This window comes from Arachis hypogaea, chromosome 9, assembly GCF_003086295.3.
Source record: "Arachis hypogaea cultivar Tifrunner chromosome 9, arahy.Tifrunner.gnm2.J5K5, whole genome shotgun sequence".
NCBI lineage: Eukaryota > Viridiplantae > Streptophyta > Magnoliopsida > Fabales > Fabaceae > Arachis > Arachis hypogaea.
In genome coordinates this window covers 14,505,302-14,529,318 of record NC_092044.1, presented here as the reverse complement: position 1 = coordinate 14,529,318, position 24,017 = coordinate 14,505,302, and positions in this window count along the sequence as shown.

Here is a 24,017-nt window from a genome sequence, read left to right as displayed (position 1 = left end):
CAACATTAGGGGGAGAGAATAAGCTTCCTGAAAAGGAGCTTAACTGGAATGCATCATCATTGATGCATTTAGATCCTCGATCAGGGCAATGTGAACTGGAAGTTCAAAAGATTATACATTTGCAAAGAATAACAAATGATTTGCCTGATGCATTTTCCGATACAAAGAGGATAACTAAATCTTATATACCAGCGGAAAATGCCCCAATTCGAATTGATGTCCCAGTAGGACAAGTAGCCACTGAAGCAAATTCACGCCAGAAGCGTGGCAGGCCTGTTGGTTCCAAAGACAAAAATCCTCGAAAGAGAAAAGAGGTAAATAATATTCCTGTTGAAAAAGACATAGTAGAGACACCTGCAGTTGTCTAAAATTCTGATATAACGCCAGAAGACGTTCAGGTACCTGAAAATTGTGAAAATAACGAGATCTCGATAAATTATGTCTTTACAGGAGAGAAATGGGACCGAAATAAGACAATTGTCAATGAAATATTTGCATATAATGTGGCATTAGATATCATGCATGAAAGTAAGGATCTTGAGCCAAGATTAGTCGAAGAATGTCGACAAAGGAATGATTGGCCAAAATGGAAAGAAGCCATGAAGGCTGAATTAGACTCACTTGCAAAACGTGAAGTCTTTGGACCTGTATTCCGTACGCCTGAAGATGTAAAACCTGTTGGATATAAGTGGGTATTTGTGAGAAAACGAAATGAGAAAAATGAAGTTGTGCGCTATAAAGCCCGACTTGTGGCACAAGGTTTTTCACAAAGGCCCGGTATAGATTATGAAGAAACGTATTCCCCTGTAGTGGATGCGATAACATTGCGTTATTTGGTCAGTTTATCTGCATATCATAAACTGCATATGCATTTAATAGATGTGGTAACAGCCTATTTGTATGGCTCATTAGATCGGGATATCTATATGAAAGTCCCTGAAGGACTAAAGATATCTAAACCATCCAATGAATATTCGCAAGGGTTATACTCAGTCAAATTGCAAAGATCTTTATATGGTCTAAAGCAATCTGGACGAATGTGGTATAATCGTCTTACTGAGTATTTGGCCAAAAACGGATTCAAGAATGATGATATCTGCCCGTGTGTTTTCATAAAGAAATCTGCATCTGGATTCATTATAATTGCTGTGTACGTTGATGATTTAAATATCATTGGGACTCCTGAAGAGATTCCAACAATTATAAAAACTCTAAAGAAGAGTTTGAGATGAAAGATCTTGGAAAGACTAAGTTTTGTCTCGGCCTGCAGATCGAGCATATAAAAGGTGGGATCTTTATTCATCAAACAACATACACAGAAAAGATCTTGAAAATATTTTATATGGATAAGTCACATCCATTAAGTACCCCAATGATCGTAAGATCTTTGGATGTGAAAAAGGATCAATTCCGTCCTAAAGAAGAAAATGAAGATATCCTTGGTCCTGAAGTACCATATCTTAGTGCCATTGGAGCACTAATGTATCTTGCTAATAATACGCGACCTGACATATCATTCGCGGTGAATTTACTAGCAAGGTATAGTTCCTCTCCAACCAGAAGACATTGGAGTGGAATCAAACAAATTTTTCGATATCTTCATGGAACGGTTGATATGGGATTATTTTATCCCTACGGATCCAAGTCACAACTAGTTGGCTATGCAGATGCCGGATACCTGTCTGATCCACATAAAGGGAGATCTCAAACAGGATACCTATTCACATATGGCGGTTCAGCTATATCATGGAGGTCCACGAAACAGACGATAGCAGCAACCTTCTCTAATCATGCTGAAATACTGGCGATTCATGAAGCTAGTCGCGAGTGTTTTTGGCTGAGGAGTCTGATTCAATATATTCTGTCATCATGTGGACTGATTGATCATAAGATAGCTCCAACTGTTCTGTTTGAAGATAATACAGCATGCATTGCTCAACTTAAGGGTGGATACATCAAAGGTGATAGAACAAAGCATATTTCTCCCAAATTCTTCTTCACTCATGATCTTCAAAATCAAGGGACGATTGATGTCCAACAGATCCGCTCAAGCGACAATCTGGCAGATTTATTTACAAAGTCACTCCCAAAATCCTCCTTTGAAAGATTGGTACATGAGATTGGGATGCGCCGATTTCGAGACATTAAATGATGTCGGCAAGAGGGGGAGACTGTACTCTTTTTTCCTTGGTCAGGTTTTTTTTCCCATTGGATTTTTCTTGACAAGGTTTTTAATGAGGCAGTCTCCATCACAAAGGATATTGTACTCTTTTTCCTTCACTAAGGTTTTTCCCACAGGGTTTTCCTTTAGTAAGGTTTTAACGAGGCAATAATCTTAAATGGACATTCAAGGGGGAGTGTTACGATAAGAATGAATGTCCATCAAGTTAACGTTGGGCTGTGCAATATTAAATATATGCGGTGCTTTGTTTCCCCATGGTAGACTTTATATTAATGAAGTTTGAAAAGGTGAATGTTGGACAAGTATAAATAGGGCATGGGTTTGTGATTATACGTACACACAAAACAACAGCAACACAAGCATCTTTATGTTGCAATCAAATACCCTTCTTCTTATATTATTACTACAATTCTTTCTCTTCTTTTATTTTATAAGTATTTTAAATTCTATTCTCTATTACTCTTTACATATAATATTAATAGCAATATTAATCATCTTTATTATATTGAGATAGTAACAATAAACATATGCGATTCTCTCTCTCTTTATTTTTAATACTTCTTTCTATCTTTGTATATATATACACATTACAACATATAATATTATTATATATATATAAATTATTATTGAGCTAATTATTTTAATATTAGAGTCTTCTATTTATACATCTTTATTTTATATATATATCTTTTATTTTACAACAAATTGAGTTGATAAAGTAAGTATATGATATAATTAGGATAATTGAGTGCTATTGTAAATTGCTTTTAATGCCTTCTGTTATATTTCTTAACTGTTAGTTATTAGCTTTCCCTTTATGTTCTTAGTAGTTGCATTACATACTCCTCAGGTATAAAATTCTGCAATTCTCCTTTGTTGCTCTTGTGAAAGAATGAAACAGGATTTTTCTAAAAAAAAATACAAAAATGCCTTTTTTACTGTTGCAGTTTTTTTTCATGCTTTTTTCTTTCTTTTGTCTTTTTTCTATGTTGCTTTTGTTTTTTTTTCTCTGATTTGCATTTGTTTTTGTTCTTTTATGAGAGAAAGAAACATAATAAAAATGATATAAAAACAAAAAATATGCAGAAAAGGAGGAGGAAGAAAAGAAAACATAGAACAAAAAAAGAAGGAAGAAAAAAAGTAAGAAATGGTAATATTAGAAGAAAAGGGTATTATTACAAAAATATGTGTTATATTTTTTGATGGAAAAGTTTAGGGGTCAGCAATTTTATTGCATTTTGGCCAGTATGTAATAGAGAAAAGTGAGTTATTGGATGAAATTTTACACTAATTTCACACCATCAAATCATCATTGATGGCTAGTTAATGGCTACCAATCACAAATATTGTTGGCCCTAACATTGCTCTTTTTTTATTATTTAATAATTTAATCTGTTAAGTTTGGAAAACTAAACAATATTTAAAGTGATGACTAAATATTATTGGGATAATTATTAAATTGGTTTTGTGATGTATTTTGTTTAGTGTATAGAAAAATAATTTGATTCAACTGTCTCAAGATAAATGAAACGGACCCACTAAGCAAGCACACACACACGGGCCCATAACCAAACTTTATTTCATGATAAGTTGCTAAACCATATGAGAGAAAAGAAAGAAAGTGAGCCCATACCCACTTTATGCCCAACTTGTCGATTCATAACCAAAGCCTAACACTCCTAAATTTGGACTTCAATTCATTTAAATTTTCTTTCACTTTCACTGAACGAACAAACTTTCTCTTCTCTCTCTTCACTTTTCTTTTTAATCACATCAATCTCTGAATCAAGAAAGAAGAAAGAGGAAAGATTTGGAATTAGGGCAAAAAGAAGAACGAAAGACTAGCTTCTATCTTTAAGAAAGAAGGGAAAGAAAAAAAGGACACAACAAATGAAAGATCTCAACGCAACAGAGGATCACAAAAAAGGTAATTTTTTCATTTTTGCTTCACCAAGAAACCATGACGAAATTCTCTGAGCTTCAAACACCTTTCAAGCAACTATGAAGACAGTGAAGTCAAAAGTGCTCAGTGGTTCATTAACAACCAAGAAACAAATTTGGGGTCAAAGCAAAGATCAAGGGTCTAGATTCAAGAAGCTTAAGGAAAAAGGATGAAAGAGAAAGGTAAAGTTGCATGTCATGGCTTCGATCTTCTCTCTCTCTCTCCTCTGACCACATCGTTGCTAATTCTGATTATTGGAGAAAACAGACCATGTGTTGAACGACCAAGGATTGAAGTAAGAGAGATAGAGCATTGGTTTCGGTTTTCATAGCTCCCTGAGTTGTTCTTGTTCTTCTCCTTCATAGTTCTCATTCTGTAATTCTTTTTCTCAGTTTAGTCTGTCTTAGTTTCATTGGAAAAAGACAAACATGGTGAGGTTTGTAAGAAAAAGCCAATGAGTGAAGAAAGGCAGAGAGCTAGACTTGGAAAAAAAGTCTAAGTTATTTTAGAAATCCTTTGTTTGTATTTCTGTTTTGTGTCATGATCTTGAGATAATTCCCTTGCAAGTTGAAAGTTAGCGTGAGTCCTAATCAAGTTCAGGTTGTGTTAGAATTTGGACTTGTCCCAAATAAGATTGGGTATATCCTAGAAAAAAATGGAGATTGTAATTCATTGAAAAATAGTGAAATTCTGTCACTGTTGTGATAGAGACTGGATGTAGGCTCCATTGCACTAGGTAGTCGAATCAACATACATTTGTGTGTCACTTTCTACTCTCTTCTCTATTACTAGTTCTATTACATAAGAGATTAATTAATACAAAGTGTCTCCTAATTTTTTTGTTCAGCAACATTTCATTATTACTATCTTTTAAGCAACTCTATTTTGGCTCTTACCATTTTAGGAGACAAAAATAAAATATTTTTCGTATTCTTTCAACAAAAAGCTATATTATAAGCAAGTTAAAAGAGACGCCAATATTTATAAATAAAAAATATAAAAATATATAAATTTAATTTTTATTCATATATTTTAAATATTATCAAAATTTTATAAGTATGTAACCTTGTTTATAATCAATCCACCATATTAATATTAGGGTTGTCAAAAGTTTGCAAGTTATAAGGGTTGATCTGGTTTTTTTTGTTCTTTGTTCGCGAATTTCAATTTTTAAGTATGAACCATTTATAGTCGGTTTGACATGTTAAACAAACTGGCCTATTTATTATTTATTTTTAAAAAATATCAATAAAAAATTCAATTTTAGACAAAAAAGAAACATTTTTCGGACAAAAAAGCTATTTTTTGAAAAAAATATCTTAAATAAACAGAAGTTTTAATGGGTTGGGTCGAACCTTTGAATTAAAGCTTTGGTTTAGTAAATTTTTACTTTTTAAAAATAACTTATAAAAATTAATTTTTAAAAGATAATTTTTTTAAAATTATATTATTTATATTTGGTAAGTTAAATTAAAAATGACTTTTAATAAGTACAAAACAATAAATGTGTTTGGTAAAATAATTTTTAAAATTAAAAAATATTATAATAACAATAATGTAAAAATTAAATTTAAATATTAATTAATATACAAAATTATATTAGACTTTTTAATTTTGATAAGCATAAGCCAATTTTAAAATACTTTTTCTTAAGTTCAAAAATACCTTAACTTTTAAAAGTTGTAAATATAGGGATGTGGATTTTTTAATTTATCAAATATAAAATAAGGTGCTTGTGTTTTTTAAGAGTACAAACACTTTTTAAAAAAATTTATCAAAAAATCAGAAAAATATTAAAAAATAGTTTTTGATTATTTTTTAAAATGTAAAAAAAAATTTATTATCCATTTAAACGACAACCTATCTTATTTAATTCACTATTTTTGAGGTTAATTGGTGGCTTATTTTTTTGGATATGCAAAGTATGTGTGTGTTGTGCGTGGTTATAGATGATAAGGGTGCTAGACATGGATGTGAGACAGCTTTTTCTGAAACATGGGATGAAAAAATCAGACTATCCGATTTCTTTTTTTAAAAATTAAGCCTACTAATCGGACGATCCGATTTGTGTGAGAAGGAGAATTTGAATTTTGGCGTAACTAATCGGACCGTCCGATTTCTATATATATATTTAATATTTTTTCATTTTACGAAAATCAAATCGAACCGTCTGATTTAATTATTATATATTTTATTTAATTATTATATATATCAGTGTGTGTAACTCGTATACGAGTTCTTAGATCTCCTCTCCTTATTTTTGTTGTTGTTGTTGTTCTTCTTCTTCTTCTTCCTTCAGCTCCTCTATCTCTGTTATGAAGTAAAAAAATTTGATAGTGAAATTCATATTCATGTGAGTGAGAAAAATGGATGATAGAGTCCTACTAAAAGTATATTATTTCGGTCAGATTTTGTTACAAACATCTGAAGAAATAAAATTTATTTGTGAAAACTCGTTAGATATTGTTATTCCATTCACAATCTAATTCGAAGAACTAAAATGTATGATTTCTGAGAAGACAGATTCTGAAATGTCAAGGAAAATATCATGTATTTTATACAGATATCCTACACCGGTATTTGGTGAATTCGTTCAATTTCAAACCAAATATGTAACTGATGAAGTGAGCATGCAAGAGAAATATACATTGAAAATCACGCTCAGATATCGTTCATTGAGTTGTATATTAAGTTCGAAAAATCTGAAACCGACTGAAATATTGAACGGAAAGATTACAATAGTGACAATAAGGAAGAGTTTGAAAGCAATTACAAAGTTGTTGGTCCAGACGGAGACGAAGATTAAGGTGACGGCACTATGGCTCCAAATGTGACAGACGTGGCAAATGCACTCGCAAACGAACATCCGTTTGAGGAGCCATCTTTCATGCGAGTTTTGGATTTGGAAGCCATGCATGCTTCGGAGTTTCCAAAATATATGAATGCAGGTACGTAATTGTCTATATTTATACGAAGGATTAGAATTTTGTAATAATTTATATTGATCGATGGATCAAATAGTTACGTGACATGTGAAAATATACTTAATTAGCATTTGTTTATGTGTTTATTTAGTTAAATGTAAGATAATAATCTTTTTAGTTAGTTATTGATTTAGTTAAATATTAATTAGTATTTATTTATGTATTTATGTTTTTATTTTGTTAAAATTGAAATAATAACTTGATGTAAAGCTTATTTATATTAATATTGATGTAGTGAGTATTGGTTTACTTTTAATTTCAATTGTTAAATATGTGTGCTTAAATATTTATCGTATGGCTGCCGTTGTAGTAGAAATTCCTATTGTCGCAGATGGTAAATTTGTCGTGGGAATTGAATTCAGTTCTAGGGAAGTTGTTATTATAGCGATGAAGATTATACCATTCGAAGAGGTGTATACTATCGGGTGTATGAGTCGGATCCATTGATATTTTATGCCAAGTGTACACAGTATGGGTCAGGTTGTGATTGACTGACCAAGGTTAGCATGATTAGCAGACAGTACTATTAGGTTATAAGAAGGTATAATGGTAGTCACACTAGTATCAAGGTAACCATTTCTCAGGATCATTCGAAGCTGGATTCGAACACAATTACAAAAGCAATAAAACCATTGGTTGAGGCTGACCCCTCAATAAAGGTGAAATCAGTTATTACGGAAGTGCAGTCGAAGTTCAATTACACTATCAGCTATCGAAAAGCATGGTTGGCTAAGCAAAATTCAATGAAAAAATATTTGGAGGTTGGGAAGTATCGTACGAAACTTTGCCTATATGGTTTGAGGCCATGGGTCATAAGGAGCCATCAACAGTCGTGCATTTTGAGACTATGCCTGCATATCAAGGCGTTGACTTGATAACTGATATACTAGCGCTACGACGTGGCAGATCAACCCTAAGATTGTAGTCTTTGCTTGTCTCATCTGGAGTACGTGCCCCACCTGTATATAATTTAATTAAACAGACCATCCAAACATGAATATAGTATAATCAAACAACAGAAACTCTACCAAATATGTATATAATATAATAAAATAACAGAAGATCCAAATATGAATATAATATAATCAATTGACAAAAAAGTAAACCTATAATAAGACCTGCATGATCACCATAATCAGAAACATCAATGCGGGACACTTCATTCTCATCGATGTCCTTATCTTCATCCTCGTCATCTAGTTTATCTACTAGATACTCATCAGTCTCTTGTTCAATTGGCTTAGCATTTTCTTCAATTAGCCCAGTGAAACACGACATGGGTTTTAACTATTAAGAATTCCTCAACCACCGTCACTCCTACTAGAGTCTCCATATACCAACCCTCCAGAAGTATCCAAGGAAATGTGGTGTGGATGCCTCACATCCAAGGAATACCTACCCGTCATGAAATTAGGCTGATGGCTATATTGTGATTGGCCTGGATCTGCAGTCATGAACCCAACTAAATGGCTAAAAGAAGCTCCGTCTCCTGTGTCAAACTGTGGAGTACTCCAATACTGTTGATGTATTGGGTATGACGGGATAAACTGTGTTTGAGGTACATATGGGATCGAGGACTATGGTTGTTCTTATATAGGTGGAAGTGGCAGTGACTGTGGCACCTGCTCTTAATTGTCGTCATCCATAACTGGATTACGCTAATCATTCTCTTGAACCACAAAATCTGATAAGTTCAAGTGGTTGCCATATTTTGTACGGTACCAGTACATGTAAATATCTAAGGGATGCTGTGGAGACACGAAAAACTCAATAAGAACGTGATTATACCTGTTTGTCCACTGCATCACGCAAAATGAATGAGTCGTGGCTGTGCCCAGTCAAGGTTCTTAGGATCAGTCAGGACTTCTCCGTATGCCTTGTCTAGATTCCGTTCCTGAGGAGGAACTCCCTGAACAAAACCAAACTGTCGCCTAAACCTATCGGTTGCATGCCACTCAATGCATTCGAATGATACCAATGGCACCGTAGCACTCCACACAACCGAGTGCATGTAGATGTCTGCAGGAATTATTTCTGGATCAATGCGATCAACACCATAAGCAACCCACACAAACTGCACACAATAAAGTAACAGATGATTACAAGCCAAATAATAATAAGACTAAACTCGAAATAAATACTTCTTTAATGAAAACACACCTGGCATTCTTGAAGATCATCCAATGACTTCCTAAAGTGAGCAAGACTAAGATATGTATAGCATTGGTCTCTACGCTCCCAGTTACGCCACCTAATATAATTTATTTCATTAACACAATTGGATTCTAAATATGAAGATACAATGCAATAAGTCGATAATGTTACTTGTTTGTAAGCGAAAAACTGCGGGGTTCTCTAAGAACCGGTGCAAGATATGGTAGACGGATCCAAGTCCAAGTTAGCAGAAGTGTTAGTGGACCATTGATTTTCTTACAGTCAAAATGAGATTCCCTGCATAACGCCCTGTACAGGTATGCTAGGTATGTCGATCCCCAACTATACTGTCCGATACTGCCAAATCACGATGCAAAGGCAAAAACTTCCAGTGCACAGATGCCCCAGACTTGTTTCCAAACAAGATTGTACCAAATAACAATATAATGTGACGCTTCATGTACCTTTGAATACTGTTTTCGTCAATCAATTGTAAACGTTCTTTTAAATCCCGAAGCTACGTCAATTTTATGCAGCTTCCTCTACAGTCTCACTTTCTCGGTGCAAGCGCAAATTGGTGCAAACACTCAGCCTCTAAGACTTCAAAACTACTCATAGTCATTCCTATAACTAGAAGACCGTTTGTCGGAAGACCAAAAATAACAACCACATCTTCCAGTGTCACAACACACCAACCGAAAGGTCAAATGTGTGTGTGTCTGGGTGCCACCTTTCGACTAGAGCATTTATCAGTGCTTTCTGACATTGAACTATTTCAATCTGAAAACATGATAAAAATTAGTAAACCGTAAATACTCCTCCACACTATAATTGTACCGATTCGGAGGGAGTAGGTGATTACATGTCAAATTTCGTGAACTCTACAAAAACATAGCAAACTATTAGTCAAATTATTAATAATTACTAATTTACTACTAAAAGTTGATAATTTTTTAATTAGAGTAAATAATTTATTAAACTAATGCTAAACTTACTATTGATGAGCTAATTTAGTAATTACCATGTATGCATAAATACAACTAACCTACTAATTAATTAACTATACAAAATATATTAGTTAAATATCTAACAACTATCATTTTTTTTGTTTCCACGGTATTCCCTAATCCAGTAGGCCAAAAACTAATATCTAACAACTATCATTAATTATTGAAAATACTAAAAAAAATAATTTTACAATAATAAGTTTAACTTCTAAATTTAATTAATAATCCTAGAAATTATTTTGAATGTTATTTAATTTTTAATTATTTTATTATACATATTAAATATTTTAGTCATACTTTCCTAAAGTGAGCATTGAATTGTTTCTTACATAATGATTTATTTATTTTGTCATAGATAATTTATCGGGTAATAATTCCTATATCACTAACAATAAATACTAACTTACTATTAATAATAACTAATAAATAAATCCAATTCTTATTTAACTAATAATATTTCACTTTATTAAAACCTCAATTACAATAATATATTTATGTCAATTAAAAATCTAACAATAAACAAATAATTATTACTGGAATAAAAATATATTATATTTTACAAAATTTAATTATTAATCATAATTCCTAAAATTATTACAAAAAATTATACAACAATTAAGTAATTCTAAATTTAATTAATTATAATTTCTAAAATTATTACAAAAAATTCTAAACATATATCTTTTATTAATCTATCACGTTAGTCTAATTCAAACATTATCATTGATTAAAATGTTCACTAATTACATCTAAACATATATATTTTTAACTATTATTTCACTACAAGAGAAACGGGATTTAGCGTTGGTTTATATAGGGATTTGTAACTATTATTTTTAAGGTTTAATTATTCTATTGGTCAGTTTTGCAAAATTTTTAATTAGGTTCCTATAATTTTTTTTTCTTTTAATTGGGTCTATGTACCAATTTTTTTTCAATTAGGTCCCTCTTGATAGTAATTGGCTTAATTTTATAAGGAACCAACTAAAAAAAAATTGTGCAAGGACCCAAATAAAAAGAAAAAAAAGTGTAAGGACTCAATTAAAAAAATTTTTGATGCAAGGACTCAATTAAAAAGAAAAAAAGTATAGGGACCCAATTAAAAATTTCGCGAAACTATAGGAACCAATAGAGTAATTAAACCTATTTTTAACTATAAATTTAAACATATATTCCTAAATTTCTACCAATAATTCTGTAACATATATATTCCTAAATTCAATTTCTAACAATAATAATAATAATAATAATAATAATAATAATAATAATAATAATAATAATAATTCTGTAACATATGTTATTTAAACATATATTATTAAATTTCTAATAATAATAATAATTTTAAAATATAAAAAAATAAAAAGAATAAACTTACATAATGAGAATGGCAGAGATAATTTATATATAAAATTTAGGACGATTAACATTTTTATATTTTTATTTATTTGACATTGTAATTTTTTTTAATTGGAATAGAAAAAAGTTGTTAAATTGCTGAAGAAAAAAAAAGAAGAAGAAAAAATGGAACTGCTAGGTGGGTTTAACAAAAAAAAAAATGACTTTAAAAAAAGAGAGTCATGTTGGTATAAATAAGAGACACCGCTATAAAATATAAGATATATACAATACGTGAGAGAAAAAACATAAATTAAACAGTCTAATTTTTTATTATCTAAACTAAAATCGATCAGTCCAATTTATTCTTTTCTAACACCCCATCTAAATAAAGTATGTACTCTATAATGTCTCCTACTCTATTCTCTTCTTCATATCAAAATTAAAAAGTGTTAATTGGCTCGGTCCGTTTAATCTAAGATTTAACAGACCTAATTTTAAAAACAAAAATGTATATGTTTAATCGGTAAAGAATTTAGTCATTCTGACGCCTAATTAGTTGAAAGTAAAAGTTAGTCAATGTCAAACTATGTTGCCTGGACGATACGTGTCCACGACTATCAACAGCACTGTACAGCTCTCTTCAATTATTATTTTGTAAAGATGTACAGACAGCATAGGTTTCCAGAATTGGCAAGCCGTCTTGTGAATCGCACTATTTTCCTTTACATAGTAACCATCCCCGAATTCTATGCATCTAGTGGATTCAATATTCCCACATGCCCTCTTTGTAGTGGTGGCTACTAGAAGCTATACCTTGGTTAAAGCTATTTTTCTACAGGGTTCGTAAAAGTGATTAAACATGTTAATCTCTTTCCAATGCATTTCCAGGATATCTTCAATTACGATCATAGAACGGTTATTTTAAGTCCATGTTGACGCCCTCCGTGACATATTCATGTCTTTTCTTTAATCATGTTTCCCATACATAAAACAATTATATAGTATAGACACAAAATATCAATAATTAATTTAAAATTATATTTATAGTCAAAATATAAGTATATATAATTAAGAAAATAGTGATAGACTGATCTTTTGTGTATATAAAAAGTTTATTATATTATTATAAAACAGTTGATTATTTTATTATGAAATTTTGGTTATTTTAATAATTGACTATTTTATTAAAAAATTTGTTAAAAATATATATAAATATATAATTAATTTTGTAATTAATTTTTAGTATTTATAGAATACTTTTATTGCATTTCAAATACACTAGTTAGTCAAAATGACACGATTTTTAAAATAATTTTATCTCCAATTTACTAAATTATTAGATATAAAACAAGTAGCACTTAATTTTTAGTATGATCTAGACATATTGAAAATTGGGCTATTGCAATAACTTTCTTTTTATATGATCAAATATTTTTAAATTATCTATACAAATAAGGTCAATAACATGAAGAATAAAGAATAAAAATAAATAAATTTCAATCATAATAGCATTTAAAAGATTAGTTTTAAATTTAATTTAGATAAAAGAAAAATAAAAATTTTATATATAGTAGGATAAAATTAAATATTTTATAAATTATATGAAGAATAACAAAAATATAAAACAAAATAAAAGGCAAAATATTAAGGTTTAATTACTCTGTTGGTCCCTATAGTTTGGCCGAATTTTTAATTAGGTCCCTATAGTTTTTTTCCTTTTAATTGAGTCCCTATACCAATTTTTTTGTTTTAATTGGGTCCTTACAGTGACAAGAAACGTTAGGAGTAACGGAATATTCTGTTTCAAAATAGAATATACCCAATTATAAACGTTTTTTGTTATTCTTAGTGTATTTACTTATTATGTATTGTCGAAATTGCCCCTTCCTTAATAAAGGAATAACTCTTCATTTTCACTGAGGCAAAAAAAACCCTTCTTCTTCACTCCCTCTCTGTTTCTTCACTCCCTCTCTGTTTCTGATAGTTGGAGAATGAGTTTGCATTCCACCATTGTATGATCGAGGTTTGTTGTTGTCTATCGTCGCCTTCTTTATCGGAGTAGCTACTGTTGTCGTTGTTGCAAAGGTACGAGTTTCACCTTTTTTTCATTCTTCATTCTTTCAAAAGTTGCCGAACGTTATGGCGTTGAAGTCATTATCATTGTTGGTGATGTTTGATTAGGGGATGACTAATCGGTATTTTTCTTTTTTTTGTTGTGTAGCAATGGGAGAATCAGAGTTCACATTAGAGCTCCATCACGGAGGAAAATTTATTGACACGGGAGGTGGACTAGAATATTTAGGTGGGTTGGTTGTGGAGGACTTGCATTATGAATTAGATGAATGGTCTCTGCAAGAGATAGTATTTTTGCTGAAGGGTCTAGGCTACAAGGGTTATGCAAAGATATGGTGGAACGAACTTGGAATGGAGTTGAAGGTAGGTCTGAAAGAGTTGAAGTCAGATGGGGATGCAGTTAGAATGGGTAGGGCTTTAGTTGCTAATCCTCTGAAGCATGGTATAGTGTATGCTGTTGATGGTTACAGAGAAGGTAATGGGGTTGAAATCACATCAACGGATCCAGATTATGTCCCAAATGAAGGCGAAGATAGTAGACTGATAGAAGTAGAAGTCGATTCTGAGTCAGAACCTTCTACTGAGGAGGATAGGTTTGATGACAGTGTTGATGATGGTGAACATGAGGATTATTTTGGGTTCGATGTAGAGGATGGTGTTGATGGTGGGCAATCAAATGCGTTTGGTGGGATCAATGGCCCGCTAAATCAAGAAGGGACAACAGATAAGGGTGCTGGTGATAATGAAGCTGCTGGAGGTATGGATGAAGAAATTGGAGACATTTCGGATGGTTATGAAACTGAAGACATAGATAGTTACGAGGGAGATTCTGATGACATGATTAAGAAAAAAAGGTTTCCTAAGTATGATGAGGCAGAAATGTGTAGAGAGTATGAGTTTAAGGTTGGGTTGGAGTTCAAAACACTGTCCCAGTTTAAAGATGCAATTAAGGAGCATGCCTTATTGAATGGGAGAGATATTAGGTACAAGAAGAACGACAAGTTGAGGTGTAGAGTAGTGTGTAATGGACAAAAAGGAAAGTGCAAGTGGATTTGCTTTGCAAGTAAGGTAGGAGGATCTGATTGTTTTAGGATAAAAACCTTGAAAGGCAAGCATAGCTGTGGGAGGAGTTATACTGGTAGGCTTGCTTCTAGTGAGTGGATATCAAAAAAGATTGTGAACAACATTAGTCGTGGAGAAGATATGCGGCTGGCCACTATTATTCAAGCAATTCAGGATAAGTATATGGCAAATGTTAGTGTTGGAAAGGCTTACTGGGCAAGGAGAAAAGCAAGGGAAGAAGTACATGGAAGGGCCATATTACAATATGCCAAGTTGAGGGATTATTGTGCTGAGATTTTAAGGGCAAATCCGGGGTCCAAGCTTAATATTATGGTGGATAGGCCATCTTTAACTCACCAACCCCGATTCATGAGGATGTACATGTGCCTGGATTCGGTGAAGCAGGGCTTCTTGGCTGGTTGTAGGCCGATCATAGGAGTGGATGGGTGTCACTTGAAAGGGGACCATGGTCAACAACTACTAGTTGCAGTAGGGAGGGATCCTAATGACAATTACTTTCCAATTGCGGTTGCAGCAGTGGAAGCGGAAACAAAGGACAGCTGGGGATGGTTTATTGATTTGTTGTTGGATGATATCGGCTCTGCAAGAAGATGGGTTTTCATGTCAGATCAACAAAAAGTAAGGATAATACGACTTATGATAGTAAATATGTCATTGAATAATATGAATTATGATAGTAAATATGTCATTGAATAATATCAATTATGATTCTAACCATGTCATTGAATAATATGAATTATGATTCTAACTATGTCATTGAATAAGCATTGTTCTTGGCTGATTGAATAATGATACTGGATACTGCTGCTTTTTTTTTTATATACAGGGATTGATGCAAGTTTTTGCTGAGATGGAACCTTCTATTGAGCATAGATTATGTTTAAGGCATCTCTATGCCAACTGTAAGAAGGCATATGGTGGAGGGACAGTTTTGAGGGATCTAATCCTATCCATTGCTAAAGCCACCTATGAGGAAGAGTGGGAGAGAAGAATGAATCTGCTCAAGAAAAAAAATAGAGATTGTTATGATAAACTGATGGGAGTGGACCCAAAGTTGTGGACAAAGAGCCATTTCACGTTTATGGCAAAGAGTGATATGCTAATGAATAACATATAAGAGGCTTTCAATGGCAGGATTCTTGAGGCAAGAGACAAGCCCATTCTGACGATGTTTGAGTGGATTAGATGCTACTGGATGTCAAGATTTGCAGAGAAGAAGAAGAAGGCTGAGAAGTATGAAGGATCCATTCTTCCTAAACCCAAAAAGAGGTTGGATGTCATTGCAACAAGAAGTATGGAATGGCAAGCTAGATGGGCAGGCGATCTGAAATTTGAGGTACATCACAAAAATAGGATGATCATGGAAAGGTTTGTGGTGGATTTGTTAGCTGGTACTTGCAGCTGTCGATTTTGGGGTTTAAGTGGCATGCCATGCCCTCATGCATGCAGTGCCATCTTTGAAAAGGGTGATAATTCCGAAGAGTATTGCAGCAACTACTATAGTCCAGGAGCTTACCTTGCAACCTATGGAAAATCAATTGCTCCAATTAATGGAGAGAACATGTGGCCAAAAGTGAACTGTGATACCATCATACCCCCAGTTTTCAGGGTTAAACCTGGTCGACCAAGAATGGTGCGGATTAGAGAACCTGATGAAAATAGATCGCAAACAAAGTATAGAAGGACGGGTACCTCTGTGACTTGCAGCAACTGTGGCCAGTATGGACACAACAGGAGACACTGCCCAAATCCTATTCTCTCAGGTAAATCTTGCTTTGTTGTTGTTACATAATTGTTGATTGTACCAGTTCTTTTCTATAATGTTGTCTTGATTCTTGGGAACTTGCATTAGCTCCTGAACCTGCTGCTGCTGCATCTGATGGTGCACAAGATGCTGGAGCTGCTTCAAGGGGGAGAGGCAGAGGAAGGGGTGCGGTACTGGGTAGAGGAAGGGGCAAAGGAAGAGGAACTACTGTAACAGGTACTTCTAGGATTTGTTGCTGGTACTAGAGGATTGATAATGTTCTATTATGAAATGAATTAACCATTACACTTTTGTTCTATCAGCCTCTGCACCAACTACTGCTGTTGCTGAATCTGCTGCTACGAATGACACTGCTGCTGCTGAATCTGATGCTGCAAATGGCTCACTTACTACTGCTACTGAATTAGTTGCTGGATCTGCTGCAAGGGGGAGAGGCAGAGGAAGGGGTGTTGGACTTAGCAGAGGAAAAACAACTAGTTTCACAGGTATAACTATATTTTGCTATTCGATACTACATAATTGTTTGGATTTAGTGATGGAATGATTTAAAAATTTAGCTGTTGTTGCATCAGCCCCTGCACCAAATACTTTTGCTGCTGAATTTGGATCTACAACTGTGTCACCTCTTACTGGATCTGGTTCTGCAAATGACTCACCCCTTGCTGGATCTGGTGCACCTGCTACTGGAGCTGCTGCAAATCCTCCACATACACCAGCAACTCAACCAACTCCCTTCATTGAACCACTCATTCAGCCAACTTCACAAGTAGCACCAGTTACACAGCCTTTGCCTAAGATTAGAACTTTTGGGATAAGAAGAAGTGAAAGATTGAAGATGGGAAGAACAAATGGAGTACCCAAACCTGCTGAACACATAGACCTCACGGATGATTGATGCTTTTAGGGTTATGTAGCTCCTCCTACTGTGGATTTATGTAGGGCTTTTTTGTGAATTATAGTCTACTGTGGAAGTATTTTGGTATTGGGAACATAACTTTTTTAGTTTATTTTGCTTTGTGGTGGACCACTTTTGGTAGTTCATTTTAGGTGGAGCATTTATCTTGTCTCTAGTGCAACTTGGATCTACTGAACTTATGTAATGTGTGGAATACTCTAAGGACCACTTTTGTGAATTATATTATGCTAATGATGCATCTGTGATTGGCTGATAGCAGTTGTTTTTAGTTGTGTATATTTTCATTCAATATCACATTATATTTATAGTAGCAAACAAAAAAAAATTCATCCATTCAATCTAAATAATTTAACATACACTTCACAATAACTGCTCTTTTTAAAGCCAACATTGACCACTTCATCAATAAACTTTACCACATAGCACTGCAACTATTAGGATTACACAAAAAAAAAACATCATCTGCATCTTGGTCTGCTTCTTCATGTTTTCTTCCAACTTTCGAAGTTCCTCCTGGACTGAATTCAGCTCTACACAGATTCTTCCAACACAATCGTCAACTTCTCCAATCTCAACCTTCAACCTCTCCGTGTCAACACTAAGCCTATCAACCCTTCTTTCTTGTGCTTTTTCACCCCTAATTTCACCCTCTACCTGACCAGAGTGATACTCTGAAGACAATAAGCAAGCATCACGAACCTTCTTTTCTTCATCAACCCACTCAAAAAATTTGCATCTTCTACTTGGGCAAGACATGAACCTTCTGTTTGGATTCTTGGGTGTATTAGAACTTTTCAGAATCAGAGAGTCTCCACAGAAGCAACGACTCCTCCTCTCCTTCTGCTTCAACCACTCACCTTTCATATCATCTTCATTGTCAATCCACTCGAAAAAAACTGCACCTTGGCACTCGTCCACAAGCTACGTACCTCCTTCCATGGCTGGCCACTTCAGAAGAAGACAGAACAACAACTGCCTCCCCACAGTAACACAAATGTCTTTTCTTGTTGAGAGTTCTTGAACTCGATATTCTCGAAGAACGTTGGGTGGAATCCATGCAAGATGAGAAAATTTCAGCAAGAAATCAGAAGAAAGGGAGAAGAGGAGAACGATGAACAGAACACGATTCTGGAGTTTCAGGATAGGCCAAGGATTATGTAGGGTTAGACACAAGGGTATTTTCGTAACTTTAACACAGGTCAACGTTTTATTTATCGTTGACTGCGACTAAGGACCCAATTAAAACAAAAAAATTGGTATAGGGACTCGATTAAAAGGAAAAAAATTATAGGGACCTAATTAAAAATTCGGCCAAACTATAGGGACCAACAGAGTAATTAAACCAAATATTAAAGAAGAAAAAAGTATTATTATTATTATTATTATTATCTTTTAGTCAAAAAGAATAAAAGACCCACAAAACCTACAAAATAAAAATACTAAATATAGTTTAGCAGAATGAATAAAAAATTAAAAGACATAAGATAAGCATATTAATATAATTAGGTTCACCATATTAAACTAAATGAATTGGAAAAAATTATTACATACGACATGTTATTAATATGGTAATATAATAGATTATTTACAATTGATTATAATTGATTTAGTTTAATCAATCAAAGAAAATAAAATTAAAAAATATCTTCAAGAAAAATTATATCAATTCATAATTAATTGGTTGAAATTTAATTTAGTATTTATGAATTAATTAAATTAATTAGTATGATTCTTAAGTATTTAATTAAATTAATTAGTTAACATAATTAGTTCATCATAATAAATTATATTTAATGAGTTAAAAAATTAAATTAAAAAATATTTTAAAAAATATGTCACGTTAGTTTTATCATTAAATATAAAAATTTAATTTTTATATAATATAATAAATAATAAAATAATAGATAATAAGTTTAAAAATATAAAACCAAACCAAATCTTAATCAGCCTCACGGAGAACACAACCAATAACGATATTTATTACCAATGATAGAACACAACTAATAATCTAGGTTTAACTTCCCATAATTCTCACTTTTCAGTCATTTTATTAAATGCAGTTGATAACTATTGAAATACCTTGATTAATATTAAAAAAATATATATTATTAACATGAATATATTTTATTATTAAATAAACAAAATTAAATAAACAAAATTAACGTAAAATAAACATACATATAAAAAAACAAAGAAAAAAGTTAAAATAATTAAAGTAATAAAAAAATTATTTTTATAATTTTGTTATGCCATTTTTATATATAAAAGATTAAAAAAATAAAATTTTAACTAAATTAATTTATATTTATTATATTTAATTTAAATAAGTAATAAACTATTTTATTTTAATTTATTTTTAAATTTATATATCATCAAAATTAAATTAATTAATCGATATATATAATTTTAAATTATGTGATACTTAAATATCTAATTAAATTAATTAGTTGATATAATTAATTTATCGTAATGAATTATATTTAATAAATTAAAAAAATAATTAAAAAATATTCAAAAAAATATATCATATTAATTCTATCATTAAATACAAAAATTTAATTTTTATATAATAGAATATATAAATAGATTAAGAGAATTTATTACTGCATCAGCACTTAAATTATGAGCCTGATTAAAAAAAATCCGAAAATCAAATCTACCTACAAAAGTTGATCTGGTTTCTATAAATCAGCACGTGTCAAACGAATCTTATATAATGTTTAGAAAATAATAAAAAAATGTTTAAATAATTTAAATTTATCTTAATTAATAAATTTAGTTTTAATAATTTAAATTTATTTTATTTAATATTTATTAATTATTGTTAAAATAATTATATAATTTTAAATATAATAAATATATAACTATAAATATTATATTATATAAAACAATTTTCAATATTTTTTTAGTGTTACTGTACAATTTTGCACAGTAGTTTCGTAATAGAAGTTGTGTTAGCCAATGAGAAGAGATTTATATTAACTAATCGCTAGACAATTTTCTCAATATATTATATGTGATCCTGCAATGTAAGATTGACAAAACAGAACATTTAACCGAGAAAACTGTGCTTTATGCTCAAGTGAATATAATAATCATGCTTTGCCAAGATAATTGCATGCATTAACAATAGTTTATTCTTTTCCCAACAAAAGTAGTAGTGATCTCGAAGCTTTTTTGATATTTGCAACCCATGTTTAGTAATTTAAAATTAGTTTAGATTGATTTTTACAAAATATTTATTTTTTTGGAATTTTTTTTAATAAATAAAATTATATCACTTTTAAATAGATTTTTTTAAAAAATTTTAAATATTAAAAATATTTTTTCTTTCTATTTTTTAAAATAATATATTATTAGTTTTTTAAATTTTTTTTTATTTTTTTAATAAAAATATTTTTTTAAAAAGATATCTAAATAGATTTTAAATTAAATAAAATATTTTATTAAAAAAAATACTTTTTTCACTAAAAATCCATTCAAACTAACACTTAATAATGCTTGATTAACGTATTAACTAAAACAAAAATATTTCATTATTACTTAAAAAATAACCTGTCTAAAATTATGTATCAAAATAAATAATTTGCAGAAGACTTACCTTGTAAATAACTTTGATTCAGCCTTTAATCAATGACTTGTGTGTTGTTTAATAAAATACTAACAACTACATACGTACTTAGTCCTGTATTTGTTTGTAGGCATAAAATATTGAGACAAATATGTAGAAATATAAAATTATATTTAGTAGATGAAATATAAAAAAAAATTATATTTAAAAATATTAAATTTATCTATTTTATGTTTATTTTAAAAAAGATACAGAGATATTAATAAGAGATAATTTATTTTTTTATTATTTTTATTAATTTTTTTAATTATATTTTTATTATTATATTTTTTAATTTTTTAAATAAAAAATAAAAATAAATTGGACTTTAATAATTTATTCTAAATATTAAACAAAATACAAAAAATTAATTTTTGTGTCTCGGTATTTTGTTATTGTGAGTTTTGTCTTATTCTCAAAACTAAACACATCATCTAACTTATCAATAGTCTTGTCTTATTAATTGAAGTGTATAGTAAAAATGCGAAATTCGTCTAGTCATATAGAAATAACAAAATTTTTTTATGGGTATTTCTAAAAAAACAAAGAGTAAAGTGACAAATAAATTTGTGAAAATTTATATTTTGAATAAATTATTTTTTTAAAAAATACTAATAAAATTCTCTAGAATTATGAACACACTACTTTTAAATTAACTCCTATAATTAAGGTAGAAAGTTTAGGATTTATTTTTTATTTATAATAATATATAATTCATAGATAATAATATATAGAATTGATAGTCTCTTTTATATATAAATTATAATTTAATTATTTATATAAAATTATAAATTATATTCATGTCATTTGAGTACTTCGTGAGCTCGAGTCTATTTATGTGTTTTTAATGAGACAATTTTATTTTTATAAATAAGTTTAATTGTTAACTAGCAGGTCAAATTAAGAGCTAAACTCAATTTTTATGAGTCATATTTAAATTTGGTCTAACTCAACACAACTTGTTTCACTTGCAATCCTACTCATATAAATATGAAACTCTTAATCTTTAATTTTCTAACCTTTATTTTTTTCCAAGGTATTTATTGAAGAAATAGAAAATAATTTTTTTTAAATAAATAAAATAAATATTTTAATTACTGAAATAAGTAATTTAAAGATTTTTACCGATTTTCATAGCATGGTTTATCTGTTTACAGTGTAAACGAGATAAGGGTCGTGTCATAACACGTGTGCACACGTGATATGTGGACTTGGATTTGTGCCTCCTTGTTTACAGTGTAAACGAGATACGGCTATACTTATCTCGTTTACAAGGCTGGGGTGCGCCTATAAAAACAACTTATTCACAACGTCTCCTGACCCACTTTCCATCCACATTAACCTTTATTTCTCCTTTTCTCGGATGTTTTCTTGATATTTTTGAGTTGTCCGAATGTTATGATGCGTGCCGACGCACGAAATTCCGACATCAACTGTCTGAATGATAGTTGACACATTGTAGGAGCGATCGACTTCGAGGTTAGTGTTGTTTTTATCTTTTAAATTAATAAGTGTTTGTGATTATAGTTAGGGTACTTTTATAAATTTAGTGTTTTTGCTCGTGACTAAAATGACTTATCTTTAGGTTACATAAAATAGGTTGGTAGACAACTTATAAACATTTGTTTTTAGGTGTCGAATTTACTTATAGTAAAAAGTTAATTTACTAATTAACTTAATTTAATTTATTTATTAACTGTTTATAAGTTTTTTTTTTACATAAATAAAATAAATATATTAATTACTTTTATCCCTATTTATTACGTTATATTATTTCTCTGAGTTGAATTTTATATTTTTTAATTTTAAATTTGGATACGAGAGTACTTACTTTGAAATCCAAATTTTTAAAAAATTTTATTTTTAAACAAAGGCATCGCCTACTATTATTTAGGTGGGTGAGTCACACTATTGCACCCTCCCGGATGCCATTGTCCCTTACTTGAGAGAGGCTGGGTTAAGTAACATAGTACAACTTAGGATTTTATGTTTGACAACTTTCTGATCACTGTATTCGTGGAGTGGTAGTGTTTAGAGATCTATATTTTCCACCTGCCATGGGGTGAGTGCACCATCATTCTGCAGGACGTTGCGTACCACCTTGGGTTATGCACAAATAGAGAGCCAGTAGGTTGGTGCTTGCATGACTTCCAGACTTGGTATCAGCGTCTGACATGAGAGTATGTAGAAGAGCTCCTAGGTGCCAGACCCCTTCAGGTTAGCAGCAGAGTGTCCAGAGAAAGGAGTCGTTTAGCATCAAAATGACATGGCTTCGGGACCAAGTCGGGCACATGCCAACTGCAGCCGATCCAACCACCCTTCGACAGTACACTAGGTGTTACATCATGCTGTAGATCGGTGGTTACCTGATGGCCGATAAGTCAAACAATCAGATGTATATCAGATGGGTGCCACTGTTAGACGACCTCGGGAGGTGTAGCGGTCTATCATGAGATCTGCAGTGCTTGCATGGACGTACTACTCTTTATGCCTTACAGTATATCGTGATACCACAGACACAACTGGATGCACTCTGCTCCTAGTGTCATGGATATATCACATGTTTTTTCAGTGGTGTCCACCTGAGAGGCATATCCCGACTTTTTCTCTAGCAGTGAGGTAACTATTTTTATTTACGTTTTTTGTCCTTTCTATTTGTGTAACTAAATTTTTTCTTCCATAGAGTACGATAACATGATTGGTTGTGTACGTGAACAGGTTGATAGATATGTTCCAGCAGAGTAGGGGCTACTATGCACAGAGATTCCTCCAATGGCGTACAATGTTAGATTGGTTGCCTTTAATTGAGGTACGCCAATTTTTTTTATTTAGTTGACTATAAACGTTTACCTCTCATACGTAATAAACTATTTCTGATGAGTCTATTACACTTTGATATGTAGTTTTTGTGGACATCGTACCACGACCCCACATTGCAAGCGATTACTCGGGATTGGTTGAGG